Raw genomic sequence first — 26,402 nt, 5'->3', positions numbered from 1 at the left:
CAGTACCGCAGGCTGCGCCAGATGTATCCATCTGCTTGACCCCCACAGCAGCTTCCGGCAGGATTGTGCCCTCGACCAGGTCCTCCAGGGCTGTGTTGTCCGTTGTCCATGCTCTTAGCCTCCCTCAGCCTCTGGGAAATGCGCTCCTTGGCATAGCTGCGCAAATCGTACCAGCGTTTTTTAAGTCATCTTTGCTACGGTGTGTCACACCAACAGCATTGACCCTTGTCTTTATCTTGTTCCAGAGGCGTCTTTTCTCTGCCTCTGGGACTTTAAGGGAGAGCTTCCCAAAGAGCTTGTCATGGCTCTTCACTACATCTTCTATGAGGTACTCCAGTTCCCTCTCACTGAAATTCAGTTTTCTTTTCCTGGCACCTGCACCCTCCTCAGCTCATGTATTGGCCATTTCCTGGGTTGGCAGTGGTCTGGATGCTCAGTGGTCCTCTCCACAGCTCTTTACAGGCACTCAGCTTCCTGCTCTGGCTTCCTCTGGACACAGACTGCACCATGGGAAGAGTTACTTCCTGATTCTGATGTCATCAGGCTGTTCCCAATGCGACTCTCTAAAATTGCGATCTCGCTATTAGCGATCTCGCTATTTGCGATCTCGCTAATTGCGAGATCGCAATATGTGTGTTTTCAGCGAATAGCGATTTTTGGGGGTTTTTCGCTAACGCATTTAGAGATTTTTACCGAATCGGTAATTTTTCGGTATCTGCGTCATGCATAGGCGATAGTGAATCCTTATTTGCAATTCCTTAAAAATCGCAAATAAGGACTCGCTATTTCTTAGCTTGATGCATGTGCCCAAACAACATTTAAAATTGCACCTTGCAAGTGTGTAGAAAACAACATGAGAACAAGTTAAGGTGAATCATCCAGGTGCTTGGTTAGTTAGAGAATGGTAGAGTCAATAAACAAACTGATTATTAGATTAATTTTATAACTGATTACTTATATTTGTAACAAAGTTGTGGTGTAAATGAAAAATAAAAACTTAGCATTTGTTGCAGCGTGATTTAATAACATATATTTGTGCAAACTCTCATGTTACTTGTTAGAGCTTTGAAATTATTAGTATGTATGCCTGATAATATATATATTCTAGATTTATAAGAATGATTTTGGTCAAATGCTTAAAAAAATATTTTCCATTTTAATACTATGAGAATGCAATAGTAGACCATAATTGCAGTGCATATCGATGTGTATTAATCACTGACAAACATTACAGAATGCTTATATATATTTCAGTGATTTTATAGTGCTTTCAAACATAAACAAGGAGTTTTACACTAAATGAAGTCTGTGTTTAAAGGATGCTTGAATTAACTTTCTTTTTAAGGTGTGTCATTTTCCATGACCTGATGCAATGAACTTTGACACGCAGTTCAGACCCTTTTATCTTAATTCTCTTTTGTTCAAATTTCATGAGAACCTAACCTTTTGACCATTTCCAAGAACAAACTACAATGCTAAAGAGTTTTTGTCATCAAAATTCGAATGAGAATATATCCTGGGGTATCGATTTATAACTGCTCAATGGAAGAGTGATCACATGTGATCACTTCAAAGTGGACTGACAACAATGTCATGATGACAAATCTGCACTATGAAGACTATTGGATTTAGGAGGAGTGGGCTCCGCTGCTTTAATGTGTTCTCTCTTCATTATCGTTTTTGACTTTCTGAGGACTCTTTGGCGAAGCTCTTGAGAACTGTGGTTGTTGCCAATGTTCCATCATTTCCTTAACTTTATCTTGCCTGCAGAACTATCTTGTTTTGCTATTGCCTTAGATGGAGCAAGGACTGTTATAAAATGAGACTTGCTCAGAAGCAATCCTCTCAAATAACTCGTAACTCTGTAATAATTGTGTTGTAAATACTAATCTGCACCATAATTTGTACATTTAAATGTAGGGGAAGCTTGCCTATTTGTTTTACTAACAAGTAACCCAAGTGTCACTAAAGATGGCCGCTAAACGCTGGATTATGCATTGTGCATGCGTCTACTGCATCTACGTAGTATGACGTGCTATCGCTTGGAGGGAAATCTTTGCAGCTGCGCAGTTGCTTTCAAAATGGCAGCTTGAAACTCACACGATAATGAGCATGCTTTGCTGAAACTAAACCATGCAAGTTTACTAAAATGCTAATGCGAAAGATTTATATAAGTAAATGTGATTAGAGTAGAGATAGGTGGTATACAGTGAAACCATTTTATTTTGATTTCTAACATGTCTCTTTCTGATTTTACTATTAGTTCATATTTGGGCCTCTGAGGGTGATTGAAATCCACACCCCACGTGATGACTGCACTCGTGCAGTTGTAACCCGTCAGGAACCATGATGAAGCTCTTGAACCACAGCCAAGGCCACGGATGTTACATGTCCTGGGAACCTAACTATCTTCCACGGAACTGAAGGAAACTGAACCCCAAATTTCATACATTGTTATTGATAAAATGTGAATGCGAATGGGAAATAAAGCTTGGGAAAGTAAATTATGGGGTGGGAACATTGAACAATAAGCTTTAGAAATATATTAAAACTTAGCATGGTGTGATGATCATCTCCCCTAGTTTGTCCAAACAGAATTAGGAGATTCATAAACTTGAAACCTTTAGGGGTGGTGTTTAACATTAGAAAAGTATAATTGAGGTAAATAGTTAGTTAGACTGTCAGATACGCAACTCTCGTTCGTGCTGCAGAGATGCTGAGAGACCGAGATGCTGTCCGAGTATTAAGCAGATCCTAAAGCAGAACCGAACTTCAGAACTTAGAGCCAAAGGTAAATTAGAAGAACATCACGGAAGAATCGAGGAGGGAATTAGGTAAAAAACTAGAAGAAGATCGCGGAAGAATCGAGGAGGAGAAGAGTATCAGAGAGGGGTGCAATGCAGTTGTCTGATCTAGAAGAGATCACCTATCCTGTCCTGAATCCTGTCCTGAACCTTTGTCTCCTGACCTGTCTCAGGGGACCCATTTCAGCTCCTAGGCCAAGGGGTTGGTTTTCACACCATCCTAGGTAACTATAATTCTGTGTAGTATATCATTGTACTGCTCTCTCTGTTTCTTCCTTTTCAGGTACTGTCATCATTATAACTTAGTCTAACGTTTTTGACTTAGTTTGATATTCCTCCTTGAAGAAAACTGTGTTCGAGTTGTACTTTGCATTCTTTGGTTCTCATGAAATTTACTAGATAAACATTTAAAACTCTCCCCAGTCTGTGGTCATTTAAAGTCTTTTTTTTATGATATTACACCTATACTGCTAACAACTAGGTCCATTGACCAGAGGAAATTATATAGGGATGGAAGGGTTGATAAGAATTGGTGAGGTAAAATTAATCTCACAGGTATTAGTACAATACATTGATCCGAGCGGTGCTTACTAGCCTATGTATGAATGTTTATGGGCCCAGGTGAGTATGGGAATTGTGTGTATCTTTAGCTGGTATCCCCGCTCTATCAGTTTTTCTGGTAGCAGAGCTATGGTTAGTTTTAGTTAAGTTTGGTGTAAATATTGAAATTTGAATTATTAATGTATTAACAAACCCGTTTGTATCTTGTTCAATGTTGTCTGGAAATTCCTGGGAATATTGAATAGTGGGTGGTAAATGGAAACCACACTGCAGTGAGGTTACTCGTTTGCTAAGGGTAGCGCTGAAAAGCTATGCAGGGCTGACAGTGCTGATTTTTGGATTAATTTGTATAAAAGTGAGAGTGATTGATAGCAAGGAGTTTGCTTGTGAAACTTTGGTCTTATATCACCTAGAAAGGATAATACCGAAGGAGTAGCAGGTTCATCGGTGCTTGAGTTAAGAGTAAGCGGAAGAGTTTTATTTGTTGTGTGTGAAGAGTAAGCAGAAAAGTTTTACTCGCAGCAAATGTAAATCGATTTTCAGGTTTTAGCAGAAGCAAACAGAGTAGGGAATGCTTCTATGTTGTCATTTAATGAATTTTGCATGTAAAATTGTAAGAAAAAGAAGTCATTTATGTTACCTTGTAAAGGAGGGGTCAGTTGCGAGTGCTGCACTGACTTCACAGAGGGCCGCGCTGGGATTGGTTGGAACAGCGGGTGTGTGACTGACGAGTGATTGTAAAGGAGGGATCAGTAGAAAGGATTGATACTGATGTCACAGAAGGCCGCGCTAGTATTGGCTAAGCGCATAGCGTAAGACAGAATTTGATTGGTTGGAGAATAGAAGCCGCGCGGGTATTAGTCAATTATTAAAGCAAAAACAAACATTTGATTGGTTGGAAAAATAGAAGCCATAATAATAATTGATAGTGGGTTTTGCATGTGGAGACACGATTCAACTTTAATAGGGAATCGCCCAGACAGAAGGTATATAGGATTTGCCAGAGACCAGTATATAAAAGGATCTACACCAAAAATGTACGCAGAAAAGAGGAAGATGACATTTATGCAGAAAATTAAAAATTATTTAAAAAAAGATAAACCTATTAAAACCAGAGAGGGAATTATTATCCCTCCCCTGAAAATGCCTGCATCATACATGATGATGGAAAGAGGTTATCATTAGGGGTGGGCGGAATTTGCGAAATCCACTTTCGCAAATTATCGCGAAAATGTTAAAAATTATCGCAAACACGTGGAAATATCGCAAAGATGCACAAGTTTTTTTCCCGCATGTTCGCGAGATTTTCTGCATGGTTGCGGCTTGCCAACTTACCCATACGGTTGCACGCGGGCGCGGCCATCTTGTTTTCAGTTGTCTCGCGGTGCATGATCACGAGAAGAAAGACGTGATCGCGCGACGCATGATGTCACTGCGGGCGCGAACTGTCGCGAGACAGCGCAAATGGCTAAAAACAATACAACATCTCATGGAGAACGCGACCGGATCAAGAAAACTTGTCGGCGAACGCAGGGATTCAGGTAAGGCGATCGCGCGCGCGCGAGAATGTATTATTTTCCAGCGCGAGCAAGAACCAAATTATCGCAAAGGTGCGGAATGCGGAAATGTTGACAATTTCGCGCTTTCCGCGGAACGCGAACATGTCAAATTATCGCAATTTCCGCGAACAGAACAAAATTTTAGCCCAGGCCTAGTTATCATACTTGTGTATGGATAGAAAATTGGATAGATGATTCGAAAAGTGATGGAGTGCTAGCTTTCCCGGAACACGGTACGTTTAATGGAAGAATTCTACCTAATCTGAGATTAAGAATGAATGAATTAGAGCCCAGACCTAGATTAACTCAGTATGAGGTATTAGAAGAATGGGAAACTGAAGCATTTGAGCGTGATAGATCCAGAAGTAGTAGAAACCTTAGTGGATTTTATCCCAGACTGCCGCGCGAAACACAAGATAGTCAAATGAAAAAATGGAGACAAGCGATGGTGGCTGATGAATTATATCCTGTACTGATGATTTAGGACCAGTCAGAGAAAAAAAAACATTGTAGGTAGTGGAGAATCAGAAGATGATTTCATGGAGGATTTTTCAATGAAAAATCCTCCGCCATACCAAGATGAAGCCAGTAGAACCACTCCTAGTGTCCTGGTTTTGGGAACGCCATTGGTTCCATAAGTTATACATGACCCAACACATGGAAGGGCATTTCAGGAAAAAGAAAGAGAGGCAATAAATAAGAACAGAGAAGAATTAATACAGAAAATAACCCAATTGAGTACCCATCCCAAAGCATTAACAATACAAGTGACTATAGGTCTGGTTGTTCCATTGTATGGGGATAAGGGGATCTGCCCCAAACCTCCAGTTATGTCCACACCTGTAATTGAACCCAGAAAAGAGAAAATAATAATTGATGATCAAGGCGGCAGTAAATGTGAGTCAGTGATATCAATAATGGATTTACCAATAAGAGGACAGATAAATGAAACCCCGAGAAGAGTTATACCTAGTAGTTCAAAGGAAGTACAAATAGAGACTACAACAGGAGTCAAGAGGGCCACAATAGTATCACCAGAAGAAATAGAAAGGTAGGCACAAGGAATTGACAGGCCTAAACAACCACTAACAGTTTTAGATATTTACAAAATAAAGGTGGAATTGGAAGAAATGATAGCTGGAAATGTGGGACTAGATAGGCTAAATGCGTACAGTGAAGAAAAGTTACTGTTTATTTGTAGAAGTATCACTAGAAATACAAAAGTATTCCATGAGAAATTGACAGATCTAGCCTCCGAAATGGGAATTAAAACAGGGAAATCCAAGGTATTACAGAAACCATACAGAGCAGAATTCAGTGATAAGGACTTAGAAAATATGAATGTGTCCGAAAGAAAATTACAGGTTAAAGAATTAATGACGATTCTGAAAAAATGGGGTGATCTAGACAAGTGGAAAGCTAGATGGATGAGGAAAAAGGAAGAAGCACATGCAAATAGAACAACCTCTGAATTTCTTTGAAAGAAACAGGAAAGGTCGAGCAATTATGTCCAATGAGAGAGGTACCAGGAGGAGGATATGTACATGTCCCATGGACCAGACAGGATATTTTATCATTCACTAATGATTTCCCGACGCTAAGAGAAAAACCAGTTGAGTGGCACAGGCAAGTTGAGAGATTTGTGAAGGTTTCAAAGGTTTTACTAAAAGATTTGGATGGTCTGTTTGACATAGTGGTACCTGCAGATTTGTGGACAGAATGTAAAACTACTGTTGATTGGCCTTGCGATGAGTACACAAGAGGTGAGAAAACAGGAGCCCCTTCAGAAGAAGTAATGAAGAAATATCACCAGGTGATTACTTTCTTGAAAGTGAAAATTCCTCAAGAAACAGATTGGGTAAAGATAGACAGAACAACCGTGGATAGAAATGAGTCGGTACATACTTATTATACTGCTGCAAATGTTTAAGCTATATAGCGGATTTGAGAATATTGGAGATAAAGATATGGGACATTTTGTGTATCAATTTGTGACAGGATTAAACCCAAAAATTGGAGACATGATTCGTCAACACATATTGTGTTGGCAGGCAAGTCCGATAGATGATATACTCAGATATGCAAAGTACTGCGGAGACGAAATTGACAATAGACGGAAAAGTTAGAAAAGAAGGTGATGTGGGCCCAAGTAAAACTAGCAGAACAGCAGGAATTCCAACTAAATAGTCAGACAGTAAATCAAGGAAAAGGGCAAGGCCAAATTGAAAAAAATGGGGGAAAACTAAAGGCAAGAATGAGTAGAGAGGAGGCGAAGAAATAGTTTCCCTGTCAGAAAATTGGGGCATTGGAAAAACAAGTGTAGAAATATTCAGAATAATATTAGCCTAAATCAAAATTTAAATCGCCAGACGCAGAATGAGGTGATAATGAACCGACCACAGCAGATTGTTAATCTACAGAGTCAGATGCCACCTGTCGCTATGCCAAATTTGGTGAACCAGGCCAAGTACAGTGCGGACACCGGATTTCGAAGAGGAAGTGGTAGAAAAAATTCTGTAACCTCACAATTTCTTTTGCAGGATACTTTTTTCAGTGATAGTGACCAATGACGGTGCCTGAGGGGGGAGGAAGAGCAGTGCGTACTTGGCGCATCCTTACCTGTAGCTCAGTCAGGTCCATATATTGATGGTAAAGTAGAAAGAAAAGACATTACCTATTTGTTGGACACTGCTACTACCCGTTCTACTGTGAGAACAGCAGATATTCCAAACCTACCCCTCTCTGGAGATTCAATCCAAGTAGTGGGCATTTCAAACAAACAGATAAGAACTTCAATGGAGGTACGCATTGGCATTTTCAGGGAAATGTACAAATTTGTGGTGTGTGACTCCAGTCCCGTAAATTTATTAGGCAGAGATCTACTCTGCAAAATGAACTGCACAATATTTTGCACACCGGACGGTGTTGCAATTCAAACCCCAGATGAAGACGCAGTCTATAAAATCATGCTAGCTAAACAAGGCACAGAGGTAGACGAGATGTATTCTTTGATGACAGAAGACGATTTACCAGATGAGGTCAAATTAACAGTAAATCCAGATGTGTGGGATTTTACAGGAAAAGAAGTAGGGCTAATGGCAAATGTCTATCCAGTAAAAGTAACCATGAAGGAAGGTGCAGTCTCTCCAAAAACTTAACAATATAAAATTAGTCCGGACGTTAAAGCTGGTGTTGCAGCAGAAATTGATCAAATGATTGAACAAGGCATTCTCAAAAAAATAATGAGTAGTCCATGCAATTCACCTCTAATTGGCATTAAGAAACCCAATGGGAAATATAGGGTGGTTCAGGATTTCCGAAAAATCAACAAGATTGTTGTACTATGCTGCCCTGTAGTGCCTTACCCAGCAGTAATTCTGAACCAGATACCATGGAAGGCAGGATGCTTTACTATACTTGATTTATGCCACGCTTTCTTCTCCATTCCGTTGCATCCTGATAGCCAGTATTTGTTTTCTTTCAAATTTGAGGATCGCATTTTCATTTGAAATCGTGTTCCTCAAGGGTATACTGAAAGTCCATTTCAATGAAAAATGGGGAAATAGAAGAAGCTGCGATCCATTCGGCTTCCAGCTAATCAGTAGTAATCAAAGGGAATGGATCACTTGTAGCTGGCACCAGGGTTCGGGTAGTTGCAAAAGAGACTACCCTGACAAAATAATCAACAAATGTCAGAAGAGAGCCAGAAACCTGCCAAGGGAGAGCCTTCTAGACACAACACCGAAAATGACTACAGATGAGAAACTGACTTGTGTCACAACATACAGCATAGTCTCCAATTCAGTTAAAAAGATCATTACCAAGAATTGGCGTATTCTCACCTCCGGTACCCTAAACTGGCCCAAACCTATGTTCGCCAACAGACGAACAAGAAATTACAAAGAAATTTTGGTACATACTCGCCCACCAGATCTCAAGCCGAATCTGGCCCCGAACACCCCGTGGGCCTTACCCCCAGTGACAGGCCACTTTCCATGTGGTAATTGTTCCGTGTGCCATCTAACAGCAACTGTCAAAACAATAGAACTATCACCACAAATTACCTGGACTATGAGACAGCATACCAACTGCAACACGACCCATGCAATTTACATGATCACTTGCCCATGTAATCTCAGATATATCGGGATGACCTGCCGTAAAATCAAACAGAGAATCTGTGAACACAGAAGTAATGTTAAGTGCAGACGAGGAACTACCAAAATGAGCAGCCACTACATTGACCACTCACACACTGTGAATGATCTCAGATGGATAATACTTGAAACCTTAACCTCCAAACCATCCAATGCAGAAAAATTACTTCATGAAAAGGAACAAAGATGGGTGTATCGTCTTAAGACCAATATCAAAGGACTGAACAATGATATTCCTTGGTTGAGTATGTAACTATAATTGGACGTTTGACCACAAAATGAACATTATCATATACTAGCACTCCCCATCTTAACATAACATTCCTTGATTGATTTATGAAATCCGGTTGTCAGAATACAATGTTAAGAGAACGTAAGTGTACATTTACACTCTCCCTCTTTTGTTAATATTTTCTTGATTGGTCATATATCCCTTATGGCAATGACTCATTAATCAACTACGTTTTTGAAAATTCCAGATTCGCCCTTTCATTATTATTTCACGATTTTCGTGTTCATCATTAAACAATTTTCACCTTGTCAATAAAGTTCGTCGTAACAGACACAAGACTTTTTCCCAACACAAACAGTCTTTCTTCACTGGCTCCCACCCTTTACTTAATCCCGCCTCCTGAATCTTCCGTGCGAACAGGAAGATAGCGTCAGCACAAGTCGTGGCTGCAACGGAACCATGGTAGGAGGACCCACTCTCAGCCTCTATAGAAGACACGTAACGTTATTCATTATCCTTACTTTTCGTTACTGGTTTTTCAATGTTTCCCCTCTTATTTAACCTTACAGTAATATCGCCAACTTGTTTGCCCTCACGGAGTTCTGAATTTGGAACCTCGAAGGTATTTGTTGTTCACACTGTTTATCGTAACAATCGTCCACAGTCTGCTCTAGTTAAAGTAGGGCTCTCTGGTTTTTACAGAGCTATATCTATACTCATTATCAATGTTTGACAATGACGATATTTCGAAACGACCCTCTGCCCTTTCAAAAACTCTTTGGTTGGGGCATGTGTTATTAGGACTAACAACACTATTAATCGCCGCTTATACACTTTGTGAATACCATAACGGAATGTTAAGGAGTGCCTTCTTGTTTTCGCTCCCAGTATGTACTGTGCTATTTTAACCCTTCTTCACTTGCCTGTTTTTAACTCACCACTTTCTAAACGCAGCTGGTTCAAATCTCCACTTGCATCTCAAAATGTGTATGATCATGTATCTAAAGATTTGCCATTTTTTATTTGCTTCTAGATTGTGATTCTAGCATTACCAGATTCCAACCTCACCTTTCCTGTATTAACCAGGACCCGTGTGTTTATCTTTCTTCCTCCCCCCCCTGGTCATAGGTACTATCCTTGATGAAGTCCATATAAGTAATATAGGAACTTCCACCTGTTTTTGGACACCATCCATATCTCACATTGTTCTCACCTAAGGTCCTGAAGAAAGCCCCCCGACCTATCTGGGCAAATTAGGGGCTGAAACATGTCGACCGACCACTCAGACTACAACTGCAGCGAATTCATTATACGTCCTTCCTGCAACTAGCTGTTCTTTTATTTTTTCCCTGCCCCTAACGGAATAAAGATTGATTATAGGTAGCTTGAGGAATTTTTTAACATAATTAGTCACCACACTTGAGCACTTCTCACTTTTTTGTATTTTTATTTTATTTTTTTCCCTGATCACTACTGGAACACCCAGTGGTTCCCTCCAGGACGGAGGAAGCATGGGAAAAACCCTATGATGATGCTGTCACGTATCTAATATCAAGGCGGAGAACAAAGATATACCGCCCACGAACTGCTTTACGTGAATGAGGGTTTTTTACCAAATATCGGAAACAACTACCCGAACCCTGGTGCCAGCTACAAGTGATCCATTCCCTTTGATTACTACTATACTGAAAGTCCTTCAATTTTTAATTAGATTTTGAAAAAGTGTCTTGAAACTTTAGTGCCGCCTAGGAAGTCAGTCCTGGTGCAGTATATCGATGACATATTGGTTGCGTCAAAAACAAGAGATGACTGTGTTACTGATTCAATTGCCTTGCTAAATCATTTGGCTGAGGGTGGAAATAAAGTGTCCCCTGAAAAATTGCACTTTTGCAGACCCGAAGTAAAATATCTTGGACATCAAATAGAACGTGGAGTTCGGAAACTGACCCCCAAAAGAATAGAAATAATAAGACAAATGAAATTGCCTGAAAACCAGAGAGAAATAAGAATGTTCCCTGGAGTTGTGGGATACTGTAGGCAGTGGTTTGTAGGGTTTGCTTTGCTTGCCAAACCCCTAATACAAATGACCAATAAATGAACAAAAGATCCAATAGAATGGGATGATGAAAGTATGGAAGCATTTGTAAAATTACAGAAGTGTCTGTGTGAAGCTCCTGCCTTAGGTATGCCAGATTACTCGAAAGAATTTGCACTGTTTTGTTGTGAAAGGAATAGCTGTGCACTTCAGTTTTAACCCAGAGACATGGTTTGATGCGACGACCAGTGGCATATTTTTCCGTCACTTTGGACCCTGTAGCCTCAGCTTTACCTGGTTGTTGAAAAGCAGTAGCTGCAACCTGCACAAGTCTAGAACAAAGCGAGTCAATTGTGATGGGACATCCGATAAAGGTGCATGTTCCACATTCAGTTGAAATTCTGTTGACAAGAACTCGAACTCAATATCTTACCCCTAGTCAGATGACTAAGTATGAAAGAATCATATTAGGTGCTAAAAATATAACGATAGTCAGGTGTACCGTTCTTAACCCAGCTACATTGTTGCCAGATGTATATGGAGAAGAGGTGAGAGATGAAGTCGAGTACGACTGTTTAGATGTGACTGAACTTTGCACCAAACCCCTTCCAGACATACAGGAAGAACCCTTTGAAGAATGCTAAACATGAGCTATTTGTAGACGGCTCGTGTATGCGCCATGAGGAGGGAGGACTAAGTGCTGCTTACGCTGTGTGTACATTGGCTGGAATAGTCGTAGCATCCTGTTTACCAGGACTCAAACATGCACAAGTAGCCAAATTAGTGGCTTTGATGAAAGCAGGAAAAATTGGAAAATAACCATTTTTACTGATAGCCAGTATTTTTACGGAGTTATGCATGATTTTGGCCAGCTCTCTTTGCAGAGGGATTACTAGACTACTTCAGGATCCCCAAATAAAAATGGAACATTCGTAAAAGAACTGCTTGAAGCAATACAACTACCGAAAGAAGTGGCAGTGATCATGTGTTGCACATCAGTCAGGAAATGACTATGTGACAGCTGGTAATGGGTATGCTGACCAAGTTGCCCAACACTGTGCTAAATATAAAATGGCAGTAAGCATGAAAATTTAAACAAGAGAAATCAGCTGCCACCTTATGCTACTCTCAGGATTGGAAACATGGGAAGAAGTAAGACAACTGCAAGAGGAGGTAGAGTTGAAAGAAAAGGAAGAATGGGTGAAAGAAGGATGCAAAAAGAGGTCACAAGATGATGTGTGGGTTTACCTAGATGGTGGACCAGTAATGCCAAACTGTATGCTTTCACAATTTGCTAGGATGCATCACGGAGACACCCACATAGGCAGGGATGCCATGATCAGACTCTTTTGACAGGATTGGTTTAACCTAAGGTTTAGGAGTGTAGCAGAGAGTCTACGCCAGATATGCTTAATTTGGCAACAAATGAATCCAGGTTGAAAGACAGTGGTCAGTACAGGAAAAATTGGAAAAGCAGAAGGTCCATTTAGAAGGCTACAATGAGATGTATTCAATTACCACCTTGCAGAGGTTTGAAGTACATACTTGTCATAGTTTTTTATCTTCACAGTGGGTGGAAGCATACCCCACTAGAAGAAATGACAGTATACCAGTTGCCAAACTTTTGTTGAGAGAACTGATTCTACGGTTCGGTTTTCCAGTAACTTTGGAATCAGATAGAGGGTCTCATTTTAATAATGAAATAATTCGACTAATCTGTAAAGCATTTAAAATTGAACAAAAACTGCACTGTGCATATCGCCCAGAGGCTTCTGGAATGGTAGAACAAATGAATGGCACTATAAAAACGAGACTGGCAAAGGTATGTGCATCCACCCCACTGGAGTGGCCTGATGCTTTACCTCTTGTTCTGATGGGATTCAGAAGCATTCCTGACAGGAATACAGGCTTGGGTCCCCATGAACTACTCATGGGAAGATCAATGAGGCAGGCATGTATACAGGACACAAACTGTTGAATATATCCCATGACTTGGTATTGGACTATTGCAAAGAACTGGCTGACCTAGTGCGTTCTATCTCTCACCAAGTTGGAGAAGACACAGTTGCCATGCAGCCGAATCAAGCACATGATCTGAATCCTGGTGACTGGGTGGTGGTGAAGGATCACACTCAAGAGTCTTGCCTAGCACCCAGGTGGGGAAAACCACATCAGGTTATATTAGTTACAACAACAGCAGTGAAATGTGCAGGCTTGCCTAATTGGATTCATGCAAGCCATTCTAAGAGAGTACCAGCACCTGACAAGGAAGGACACCAATTGACTCAAGCAGTTGAGGCTGCAGAAGGTTGCGCAGCTGAAGGATCTAGAATATCCGATCCTGAAGTAGCTGATCGAGAACAACCGAGCATAAGTCAGGATGACTGGATACCAGTGGTTGACATACCTGAAGTAATTGTGAGAACAAGAAGCCAAGCCAGGTTAGAAAGACAAGAGAATAGTGAGGACTAGATAGGCATAGACAAACAAGCTCAGGAAGGTAAAAATACAATTGTTGGAGATCCTGAGCTGGAAATGAAAAGGACAAAACAATCTACTCAGACAGAGGTGGATGACACTATTCGCGAGTATGATGGGGACAGATAGGTCTAGAAGAACACGTTCAGGCTGCAAAAAACCAAAGTGCAGTAAGACCTGAGCATAACCAGACAGGTAAACAAGAACAAGATCAGGTAGAAGAGGAAGAGAAAAATGAAATAAAACCTGAACAGGGTCAATCCAGGGAAGAAGAACGCATCCAGGCAGAAAAGGACATTGCAAAAATAAGCCCTGGAAAGGGTCAGACAGAGAGGGTTTCTGAAAACAAAAATGATCAAATTGTGCCACAACTTAATGAAAATAAAATAACACTTGAAGACAGTGACAGTGCAGTACAAGCAAAAAGGGTCAGAAGAGAAGAGTTGATAACTGGCCAGCTGTTGTGAAAAGGTTAAGGTATCATTTCAAAACAATTAATGAAGAACCTGACAGAGTAAACGATATTACTAGTCAATCTGGGACATCTGCTGAAATGCCCAAACGACGAAGTCAAAGATTAAAAGTATTGACCAATAAGTTCAAGGGTCCTGAATGGGCCTATGTAATTCTTGAAGATTTCGAGGAATTTGATTTAAATGAAGAAAGTGATGAAGAAATGAATACAGAACAGATTGCCGAAAAAGTGAGACCAACCTGAAAATTCCCCAAGAAATTTATTTTTCAAATTTAATCCAAAATAAAGAAGAGAAATCTTCTTAGCACAAGATGGCTGATGATAGGGCTGCTGGAAAACCGAAACAAAAGTGTGTACAAATATGTATATTATAGATGTAGAATATGTATAGTATAGATGTAGAATGTGCATATGTAGTAAATTTTTAGTGCTTATAATATGGTTAGTACTAACAGTAGCCATTCCTTATTTGATGGTTACGAAAGAAAAGAATAACACAAGCACACATGTAATAGTAGTTAACATTAACCTCTTGAGTGCCCATGACGAGATGGTCTCGTCATGGGCCGCGGTTGCGCTGTGCCCATGACGAGACTATCTCGTCATGAGCCCCGCCCGCTAATGAAACTCCCGGCACAGGGCGTGGAAAGGGCGGGGCACTCAAGGGGTTAAAGGAGATAGAGTAGAATTAGAAAAACCAAATGAGTCTAAGACTGAAGGAAATAGAGTAGAATTAGAAATACCAGATGCGTTCAATGTATACCACACTGTAACAAATAATTACACTGCTTTAAATGTATTTACAAATGTATTAAAGCAATATCTAGACACCATGGAAGTTAGTGATTGTTATGTGTGTATGAAATAATTACCAGCATCAGTAGCAAAAGGTGTAACATATCACCATATTCCCTTAACCGATTGTATTTCCTGTAGTATTTTAGCAAGTATGTTTTATAGAACAGGAAAGTTACAATATTATTATTCTAATATAGATGTGATTTTTTTCTGAGGTTCCTATGCGAAAGAACATGAACCCAGTTCTTAGTACTAAGGATGCGCAGTTTATGGGAGAATATTTTCTAACTATGAAAACAATAGATATAGCTGAAGCACACAAGCACAATTTAACATGTAAATTATGCGAATAAAGAAAGATAATTCTGAATTTAGTTGAGCAAAGGAGACAGCACTTCCAAAGAAGGGCTTCCGAACCGAAACCTCAGATACCTCAGTGGGCTGAGAAGGAAGATATTTACACGGCTGGCAAGACTCATGCTGCTATGTCCCTGGACTTTGAAAAGAAAGGGAAGATCTGCCTCCATAGATTAAAGACTGACTATAAAAATTCATTTATTGGTTCCAGTAAATGTGAACATAATTTTTTAGTCATTGGGGGATGGGGTCTAAAAGGTGGAACAGATCCAGTATTTCCTGGAATTTATTACGTATGTGGCAATAAAGCATATTTCAGGCTGCCTGATCATTGGTATGGGAGTTGCTGTTTTGGAATAGTATTCCAAAAGGTGTACCATGTGAAAAGAATCACTGGAAGCAATGAAGACACAAAAGAACTAACATGTAAGAAGAAAGCTTGTTTTTCAGGTAGTAGGTGATATATTCAGTGCATTGATACCTTAATTGGGAGTATGTCTAAACTCACATAGAATTTGTCAATTATCTACAGTGGTTGACCATCTATCGACTGATACTGCTGGAGGGTTCTTAATGATTCATACAGAAATGTTTGTGATTAGATCTATGGTTTTGCAAAATCGACTTGCTCTTGATATATTATTGGCAAAAGAGGGCGGAGTCTGTAAAATGTTGAAAGCACAACATTGTTGCACTTACATTCCTGATAAAAGTGTTGAAATTGGAGGATATATTAAAAATATTATGAAACTGGAGGAAGATTTAAAACCACTGGAAGTTGACCGTGTATGGAAGATGTTAACAAATAGTGTTACCACCATAGGCGGCCGGTTTTCTAAAACAAGTAATAGTATAATAGGTCAAATAATACTACCAATATTAGGAATAATACTATTAGTTTTAGCAATAATGACATGGTTCAAATGTTGCAAGAAAAGAAAGAGATATACAGTGAACGAAAAGGGAAGGAAGAGAAAAAACAATGAGATACAGTTAGAGGAAATGAAAGGAAATCTATATAAAAAGTTGAAGAATTTACAGTTCAAGCACGAGAAAGAAAGAAAAGAAAGAATTGAAAAGATTGAAGAAGGAAGTGAGATGTGCTAAAGCTGACATCTGATTTGGTGGTGGGAAATTAGTGATGGCAATAAATGCCATCAGAGAGGTGATTGATGGAGCAAGGACTCGTATAAAAGAAGACTTGCTTGGAAGCAATCCTCTCAAATAACACCGTAATACTTGTGTTTGTAAATACTAATCTGCACCATAATTCGTACACTTAAATCTAGGGGAAGCTTGCCTATGTGTCTTACTAACAAGTAATCTGAGTGTCACTAAAGATGGCCGCAAAACGCGGGATTATACATTGTGCATGCGTCTACTGCATCTACGTAGTATGACATACTTTCGCTTGGAGGGAAATCATTGCAGCTGCGCAGTTGCTTTCAAAATGGCCGCTTTAAACACACATGATAATGCGCATGCTTTGCTGAAACTAAACGATGCAAGTTTACTAAAATGCTAATGTGAAAGATTTATATAAGTAAATGGGATTAGAGTAGAGATAGGTGGTATACAGTGAAACCATTTTATTTTGATTTCTAACATGTCTCTTCCTGATATTACTATTAGTTCATATTTGAGCCTCTGAGGGGATTGAAATCCACACCCCACATGATGACTGCACACATGCAGTTGCAACCCACCAGGAACCATGATGAAGCTCTTGAACCACAGCCAAGGCCACGGATGTTACATGTCCTGGGAACCTAACTTTCTTCCATGAAACTGAAGGAAGCTGAACCCTAAATTGCATACATTGGTATTGATAAAATGTGAATGCGGGAGGGAAATAAAGCTTGGGAAAGTAAATTAAGGTGTGGGAACATTGAACAATAAGCTTTAGATAAATACTAAAACTTAGCATGGTGTGATAATCATCTCCCCTTGTTTGTCCAATCAGGATTAGGAGGTTCATAAACTAGAAATATTTAGGGGTGGTGTTTAACATTAGAAAAGTATAATTGAGGTAGTTTAGTTAGTTAGACTGTCATATATGGAACGCTTGTTCGTGCTGCAGAGATGCTGAGAGACTGAGATGCTCTCCGAGTATTGAGGAGATCCTAAAGCAAAACCGAAATTCAGAACTTAGAGCCAAAGATAAGTTAGAAGAACATCGTGGAAGAATCGAGGAGGGAATTAGGTAAAGAACTAGAAGAAAATCGGGGATGAATCGAGGAGGAGGAGCGTATTAGAGAGGGGTGTGAAGCAGGCGTCGGATCTAAAAGAGGTCACCTATCCTGTCCTGAACCTTTGTCTCCTGACCTGTCCCAGGGGACCCATTCCAGCTCCTAGGCCAAGGGGTTGGTTTCCACACCATCCTAGGTAACTATAATTATGTTTAGTATGTCTGTTTCTTCTTTTTCAGGTGCTGTCATCATTATAACTTAGTCTAAAGTTTCTGACGTAATTTGATTTTCCTCCTTGAAGAAAACGGTGTTCGAGTTGTACTTTGCATTCTTTGGTTCACATGAAATTTACTAGAAACACATTTAAAACTCTCCCGAGTCTGTGGTCATTGAAAGTATTTTTTTTAATGATATTACACCTATACTGCTAACAACTAGGCCCATTGACCAGAGGAAATTATATACGGATGGAAAGGGTTGATAAGAATCGGTGAGGTAAAATTTATCTCACAGGTATTAGTACAATAAATTGATCCGAGCGGTGCTTAAGTATGAATGTTATGGGCCCAGGTGAGTATGGGAATTGTGAGTATCATTAGCTGGTATCCCTGCTCCATCACCTTATGCTAATGAATTTAAATGCTGGACTATTTGGGGCTGTCTGGTGTGATTCCAGACTTGAAATTTCCTGAATACATGCTCCATTCCCTTTTGCCTTTAATTATGGAGTTTCCCCTAGCGGACTATAACTTGAATCCTGTGTCCCTTTGAGAGATTTCTAATTGAATCCTCCTGTTACCTTGAAACTAATCCTTTGCATAATTTAAATTAATTTGACTAAATATTTACATTTTTGCTGCATGCATTAGTATGCATGACAGAATTGCTAGATGTTACCAATGTTATACCATGTTATATCAATTTTAACTCTCTAATACAATAAGTAATTTATTTAAAAAATCTGTTGTAAATCATTTATTTGAGATTTAATAGTTTTTCTTTGAAACTGTGGGCCTGATTGATGGTGGTCCTACCTCCATCGGACAGTCACGCTTGACCGTCCTCTGCATTATGATTAGGGGTGGGTGGAATTTGAGAAATTCACTTTCGCAAACTATCGCGAAAATGGTAAAAATCTCCGCAAACACGTGGAAATATCGCGAAGACGCGGACGTTTTTTTCCCGCCCGTTCGCGGTATTTTCTGCATGATCGCGGCTCGCCAACATACCGATGCGGTTGCTCACGGGTGCGGCCATCGTGTTTTTACTTGTCCCGCCCACCCGCCATGCTTACTTCGTGTTCCGGGTAGCGCAATGCATGCTCGTGCCTGTTCGCGGTACGTATTTCCTGTTCGGGAACGCTTTTTCTTGTTCGCGCCGCTTTTTGCGTGCTAGGGAAGAAAATATTGCGCGAACTTGCGCACGTGGTCGCAATGGGCGCGGCCATCTTGTTTTTCACTCTATTGCATGGTTCTGTGGCCTGATTTCCAATCCTCCCTGTGTCTTTCCAATCCTTTGTTTGAAGCCACTTTTTAAAAATCTTTTTTATTTATTATCTCTCTAACTATTTTCCTGCTTCTATATTTTTGGTTTTTGTCTACTTTTGTTTTGTTTTTTAGCTACTTTTTCACTCTTGCTATTGCCTGCTATTTATTTCCTTTACTTACTTTAATTTTATTACCTTTTCTTTCCCGCCCGTCTCTCTCTCCCCAGAACCATGTCAAAGGGTAGGGCTCGCCGCAGCCAGAGCAGCGACCACCTTCCTTGTGGAAGGCGGCGCCCACAAGGGGTGCAGGCACGGGCCTTATTTGGGGAGGTGGAGTTGGCTGCACTCATCTTCTTTGTGCAGCACCACCTCACCTCAACCCTGGCAGCAGGTGGCAGGCCTGGGTCCGGGTTCAGGCTCCGGGAGCATCAACAGCGGTGAGGGAAGGTGCGCTGGGCAGTGTTGCGCTGATATGGGGTCCGGCGCACCCAGGCGCAGTTGACGCACCGGTGGTCTGACATCCTGGACCGTGAGTAGGACCTGCTGGACCTGCTAGGAGTGGAGGTCCCGGGTCTTGGTGAGTAACTATTTAATTATTACTACTTTGTGTCTGCTCTTCTGCTCTGTGTTATATATTGCGAATATCTTTTTTTCTTCCAGCCAGCTAGAATGTTGCTGCTTACATTACAGGTTAATTACGTTTAAAAGTCTTCTGTGATTGTTATGACACAGGTGCTCCTCTGCGCTACTACTAATCTTACTTGTTTGCAACTTTGCGTTTGCGCTCGCTTAGCGTTGTTATGTAAGAGTTTATTTTAGAGAAATTAAGTTACGTAATGCTATAATGACTCTAGTCCTTACTTTGTCCTGTCACTAAGAGATAGGGGCAGATTGATACTTAGGTTTAGTTACTTTGTATGAGTTTGTATATTGTTCCTGTTCAGTACCCAGGGACAGGCAGACAGGGAGTGGGACAGTGTCGGTGGGAGAACAACACCACCATGAGGACACCAACGAGGGCTCCTCTGCTGGCCCTAGTAAGTCTTCTTGTTTTTAATAATAATTCTTATTCCATAACTTTTACTGCACCATATTTTTCCCGAACTATTGTTTCAGTTTCCCAATGCTATTTTTTACCAACAATTATCCTTCGATCTGTACTGTTTCAAAAATCTTGTTATCCCTGCCTCTGCTATGATGACTCTCTGTACTACTACTACTACTATCAGTCTGTCTGTACTGTAGTAGCTAAGCTTGCCCAGTTGGCCACTCTTTATTTGAAAGGTTGTAAATAAAACTCAGATTCACCAGAAGCTCTAGCCATTGAGTCCAGTCTTTTGGGTCGTCCTCTAGTACTACTTCTAGTCTTATTGATCTTGAGTCTTTGTTAATCTTGAGGCTTTGCCAATTCGCACCAACAAATGCCCACCAGATTTATTACTATTTTGATATGATAGGACATACTACTACTGTTGTAGGGATTTTGCACATACAGACCTTTGCACAAGAAAATAGGATGTTGGTGATGGTAGGTTGGACCTTCCTCACACACCTCAATCAGAAATTCAGAACCCACCACAATTCCCTGCCCGACTAGTTATAGTAGTGTCTTTTCATAACTATTAGCTCTCCGAACCCTCCCCCCAAGATACCCAACAAGTAGACAACCCAGAACATAACACACCCAACCTCTCAGTCGTGGAAGCAATGCACATGCACACCCTTCCTTTAATTTGCTCACTCGTGTAAGTCACTAAATACACAGCAAAAGACCTGGTAATGTAAATGCACTTCTTGTAAATAGATGGGATAAACAGAAGGGTAATGTAAACAACTATTACTCCTACAGCAGTAGTTCCCGTCATGAACTATCATTCCATCCCTCGTGCCAACAAACTTAGTATTTTTTTTAAAAATTCCAAAAAATGAACACCAAAAACAACCATGTGCAACGTGTTGAACCACAAAAAATGTGAGGAAGTTTTGAAAAAGTTGTGAAAAAATGAGAAAGTATCTCACGTGCGCAACACCAAGGGAGCTGCTGGTAGGTTCTCACCAGTTTGCTCACGATTTTCTCATCTTCGATATCTTTCTCATGTATAAACGATAACGTGTCCCAATTACAAAACAAGGAAAAAGAGGGAAGCAGCGAAGTTTTTTAAGGCAGCCCAAAACCAAAAGAAGGAAAAAGAAAGATCCGTGAAATCTTTATAGGTAAAATTAGGTCTGGCTCACGTCTATATTCCAATTAGTTTATTCCATTCCGTGAGTCATCCCAAGGTTAAAAACACGGTCATGTTATATAACCACATTAAGGAATGGCCAACATGTTTCATTGCCTACTTATCTTTGCGGCAAATTCATCAGGGCGTCAAGGGTCTACACTCGCTTCCCTGGATTTTTCTATTTGAAAAAGAAGAAAAAACCTGCACAATTGCAGAAGACACAATGAACACACATGGTTGATGAGTGTAACAAGGAAACCAAATACACCCCACTTTAATTTTTCAAGGCATATATCCTGAGCGACAACTGTACAATCATCACTGCAAGTTACCTAATAGGAGCCACGGGCCCGCATACCGGCTCTCAATTAGCTTAGGGAATCAATGCAACTCGCACTTTGTTGTCCCAGGTAAAAACACCTTCGTTGTTTACACCTTTATCTGAAGAAACAAATATAAAATCAAGTACTCAATGTAGTCTTTGTAGACAACAACCGTTCATACCCGTTAAAAAACGTTGTCCGTCATTCACTGACAACCCCCATCTACTTCACCATCTCGGTGATATCAATTAGTTGGCGATATTAACACTCAGTGTCTATAATCATTAGCGTAAACAAAGGGGGCTCCGAAGAACAACGTAATGCACATACATTACTTGGTCCCATTTCACAATATTTCTTTGCCACTCGAACAAAAATGCCAAACAATCCCAAAAAGGTTTCGCTGTTGCCCAGTTACCAAGGGGAGTCGTCGTAGCCCAAGAAGACCCATCCTATAACTAACTGCATTCACAACAGTCTACCTCTTACCGTAAGGTTTCTAAAGTGTCCCGTTACTCATTCCAGGAACAATGGGACTGGATATGCGGCCGAAGTTTAAACCAGAGTTGAAAGTGATATATTTCCGGTCGAGTCTCGGAAATGAAAAACCGGTCACCAATGCAACGCTGGAAGCTGAACAAATAGGGCGGCCATTTTGGAGTGGCAAAAACATGAGGGTTTTAAGTGCAGACGCTCAGCATGTAGGGACCTCGGATGTCTTAGTGTTACCCCACAATCCACGTTAATCATCAGTAACAATGATTGTGGCACTATATATAGGTATTATATATAGTTATTACATTCCAGGTAACCGGGTCACTGGTGCGACACTGGAAACTGGACTAATGGGACGGCCATTTTGGAATGGCAAAACCATGGGGGTTATTTAAGTGAAAAAACGCTCAGTATGTGGGGTCCCAGGGTGTCTTAGCATTACCCCACGCTCAACATTAGTCATCATTAACAATGTATTACCAAAAGACCCAAATCATTTCAGGAATAATTGTTAGTTTCAAGTGTCTTACACTACATTCAACGTTTACCAGTAGAGTGGTTCATTGAAATGATTATGGCAATCTACATAGTGACTCCATCTCAGGTGCCAGAAGGTAATTCGAAAGTCAAAAGGTGTCAGAACTATATTCTGCAGGTCAGGGAGTAGTAGAAGGGGATACTCAAAGATCACCCACCTATCATGATATATATATCAAGAAAGTCAAGAACAGCTTCATCATATATTTTTGCTACCTAGAGATCTTATTCCATTCGATCTGATCGTTTAATCCGATCTGGTCTGCCCTCTCAGAATAAATCCAGCGCGCCTCTTTCAACGCGAGTATGCTCTCAATCTGACTCACCTCGCCCAGAACTTTCTCTAATACCACCCATTTCACTGCTTTGCAATTATGTTGGCTATCCTTATAATGTTGAACCAACTTTGTAGTCAATTTACCATTCTTGAGGGTGCTGAGATGCTCTTGTATCCTCACTTTAATTTTTCTCGTGGTGAGGCCAATGTAGTGAAGCCCACAGGGGCAGGTCAATCTATAGATAATGTTAACTGAGTTGCAGTTGCTGAACTTGTTCAAATACCACGTACGTCCATTCTGCAGCTGCACACTTGTTGTCCTCTCAGTCAATTCACATACTGAGCATCCACCGCAAGGGTAATGCCCAGGAGGAATGTTGATGTTTGTTACTTGTGACGGGGGCCTCATGTGAACGAGTCTATCCTTGAAGTTCTGAGCTCTTTTAAAGGCAAAACGTGGTTCAGGCATTCTATATTCGCTGGTAGAAAGCAACGCTCAGTGTTTTCTAATAGCCTGGTGGATCTTCGTAGCAAGAGGGTCAAAGGTCAGGACTATAGGTAGACAGTCAGCTACCTCTTTTGAGCTCTTCTCCAACAAAACCTCCCGAGGGGTGTTGTGAGCCCTCTTGCGGGCTCTGTTAACGATTTTTCTTGGATAGGCCCGTTGAATCAATTTCTCAGCAAGACCCTCAGATTGTTCCAGAAAGTCAGCGGTCGAAGAACAATTTCTACGGTAACGTAAAAATTGTCCTACCGGGAGGTTGTCCCTCAATGCTCTAGGATGAAATGATCGATAATCTAAGAGAGAGTTTTTATTTGTGGGTTTCAGATGAACGCTGGAGGTTAACTTGTTCCCGGTCACCATGATGTCCAAATCCAAGTAAGTTACCTTTTCGGTGCTCATATTCCACGTAAATTTCAAACATGCATCACAGTTGTTCAGCCAATCCAAAAATTCATAGAGATGGCTCCGCGTACCTATCCATACACACAGTACATCATCAATGTACCGCTTCCAGAGGCTAATATGCCTCTGGAAGGGATTAGATGGATGATAAAGATGATGGTCTTCGAACTGGCCCACATAGATGCAGGCCAGACTCGGTGCAAAAGTTGCACCCATTGATGTACCGGATATCTGTAGGAACAGATCTTTTTTGTAAGAAAAATAATTGCGGGTTAGCGCAATCTCAATGCATTGCATTACAAAGGATTGGGGTGTGTCATAAAACCAATCCTGTCCCCCAAGAGCGCGTGCTGCTGCCACCAGCGTAGCGTCTTGGGGGATACTTGTGTATAGAGATTCAATGTCGATCGTCACAAGTACCTGTTGTGACGCATCAAACTGTAAATCTTGGATGATATTAAGGACATCAGTGGTGTCCTGGACATAGGACAACTGTTTGAGTACAGATTCCCTCAAAAAGAAGTCTGCAAATTGGGACAAAGGTTCAAGCACCGAGGAAATCCCCGAGACTATGGGGCGCCCTGGGGGTGGGCGTTGAGGCTTGTGGATTTTTGGCAAGATGTAAAATGCCGGAATCCTAGGTTTTGTGTTGATTAAAAAGTCAGCCTCTTTGCTTGTAATCCAACTCTTTTCTCTAGCTTGCCCTACCATGGTAGTTATAATCCCCAGTAATTCAGACGTGGGGTCCCTTACTAATGGTTGGTAGTTCTTTCTATCATCAAGGAGCCTCAGAACCTCCTTTTCATAGTCCAAGGTATTCATAAGGACAATTGCCCCACCTTTATCAGCTGATTTAATTGTCAGAGAAGAATTATCTTGCAAGGTTTTCATAGCCTGCCAGTCTTTCTTACTCATGTTACTGAATACATTTCTCTGTTCTGTTTCTTCAAGCAGTTTGATGTCATCCAGGACCTTCCTTTCGAAAACAATGACTTCAGGACCTACTGCATGACTAGGAGGGCAAAAATGAGAGGGCCGGTGCAAATTAGTAGAGAAGACCGACGGGGGATCCAGGTCTTTTTGTGCAAAAAACTTTTTAAGTTTAATCTTCCTCATTGCTTCATGCAACTCCAATCTACATTAAAATGAGTCATGTCGGGGAGTAGGAACAAATCCCAAGCCTTTATTAAGCACTCTTAGTTCATCATCCGTTAATTGATGTGTTGATAAATTGACTACAATGTTGGTCAAGTTGGCATCCTGCCCCTGCTCCTGGTTACACGAGGGGAGAATGACTGCCATGTCTGGGGTTGGTTTTGACGTCCTCGACCTCGACCCCTCGAGCCACCCCCTCTGTTTCCTCTCTGGGTTTGTGCTAAAAAAGACCGCAGTAGACCGCCCAAATACTGATTTGATTGCACCTGGGGATTAAATCTTTCCCTCCCTTGTTCGGAGGCCTGTGCCCTCTCTTCCTCCTCACTAGAGGTATTATCAAAAGTCCAGTTTTGGGGAGTACGTCTTGCTTGTACCCTTCCACCTCTCTGATACCTATTCTGGGGTACCTGTTCACTGCTTTGCTGATAATATTTGTCTTCAGTATAGGGGTATGCCCACTCGTGTGAGTATCTTTCAAGGTTTCTCTTTAGTCCCTTAATCTTTTGATTAACCATATAATTTTTATAGTCATTCAGATCTTCTTGTATCCTTTGAAGCTGTTCTTTAGCATCCAGAATACTGGAATCTGCTTTTATACTCTCTTCTAGTTCCAGAATTTCGTATAAGTCCACACCAAATACCACCAAGTCTATGTAAGTTCAAAATGTTTATTTTGAATTGACAAGCTCTGTACGTTGTTCTATTATAATGCAGCACCAACAGGAAAATCAATAACATTAAAACAATAAACATTGTTACACTTACTTACAGTTGGGAATTACATCATGATAACTGAACAGTGGTGGAAGCACCACCATCCCCTAGGAATTTAGTCTATATAAATTTATAAATGAAGATCTCTGATTGAAGGGACCCCTCACCTTAGAAGAACCTAGTACTGGTAGTTGTTGCATCATAAGCTCTGCAAAGCTCTGGTTCGTAGAAGGGAATCTTCCATCTGTAATGCGAAAAATGAAATGGTGCGTGTTAGTATATTGCAAGCATTTCTCAGCCATGCCAAAAAGTGTAGCATTTATGGATAAGCAATATGGACTAACAGTACACCAGTACTTCATAAAAAAGTGGCTTGTTAATGTTTCGGTTGACCGCTTGTACGCAGCGCGTAGACAGTAGCAGTGTGAGGTCATGTGGGCTCAAATGTGTCTTATACAACAAGCTGCAAGGTAACGTCACATGTGCAAAAATAAAAGACACAAAGGTCAAATAGTTGCATGGCTCGGGCTAACTAAACAAAGACTAGAATGACCCTAGGGGGGACCATATATAACTACAAGTGCCTACTCTACTACTACCTGATTTGTACTAGTGATGTATGTTATATACTATTAACT

The sequence above is a fragment of the Triturus cristatus genome, chromosome 5_2 (assembly GCF_964204655.1).
Source record: "Triturus cristatus chromosome 5_2, aTriCri1.1, whole genome shotgun sequence".
NCBI lineage: Eukaryota > Metazoa > Chordata > Amphibia > Caudata > Salamandridae > Triturus > Triturus cristatus.
Note: the sequence above shows the minus strand (reverse complement) of the source record.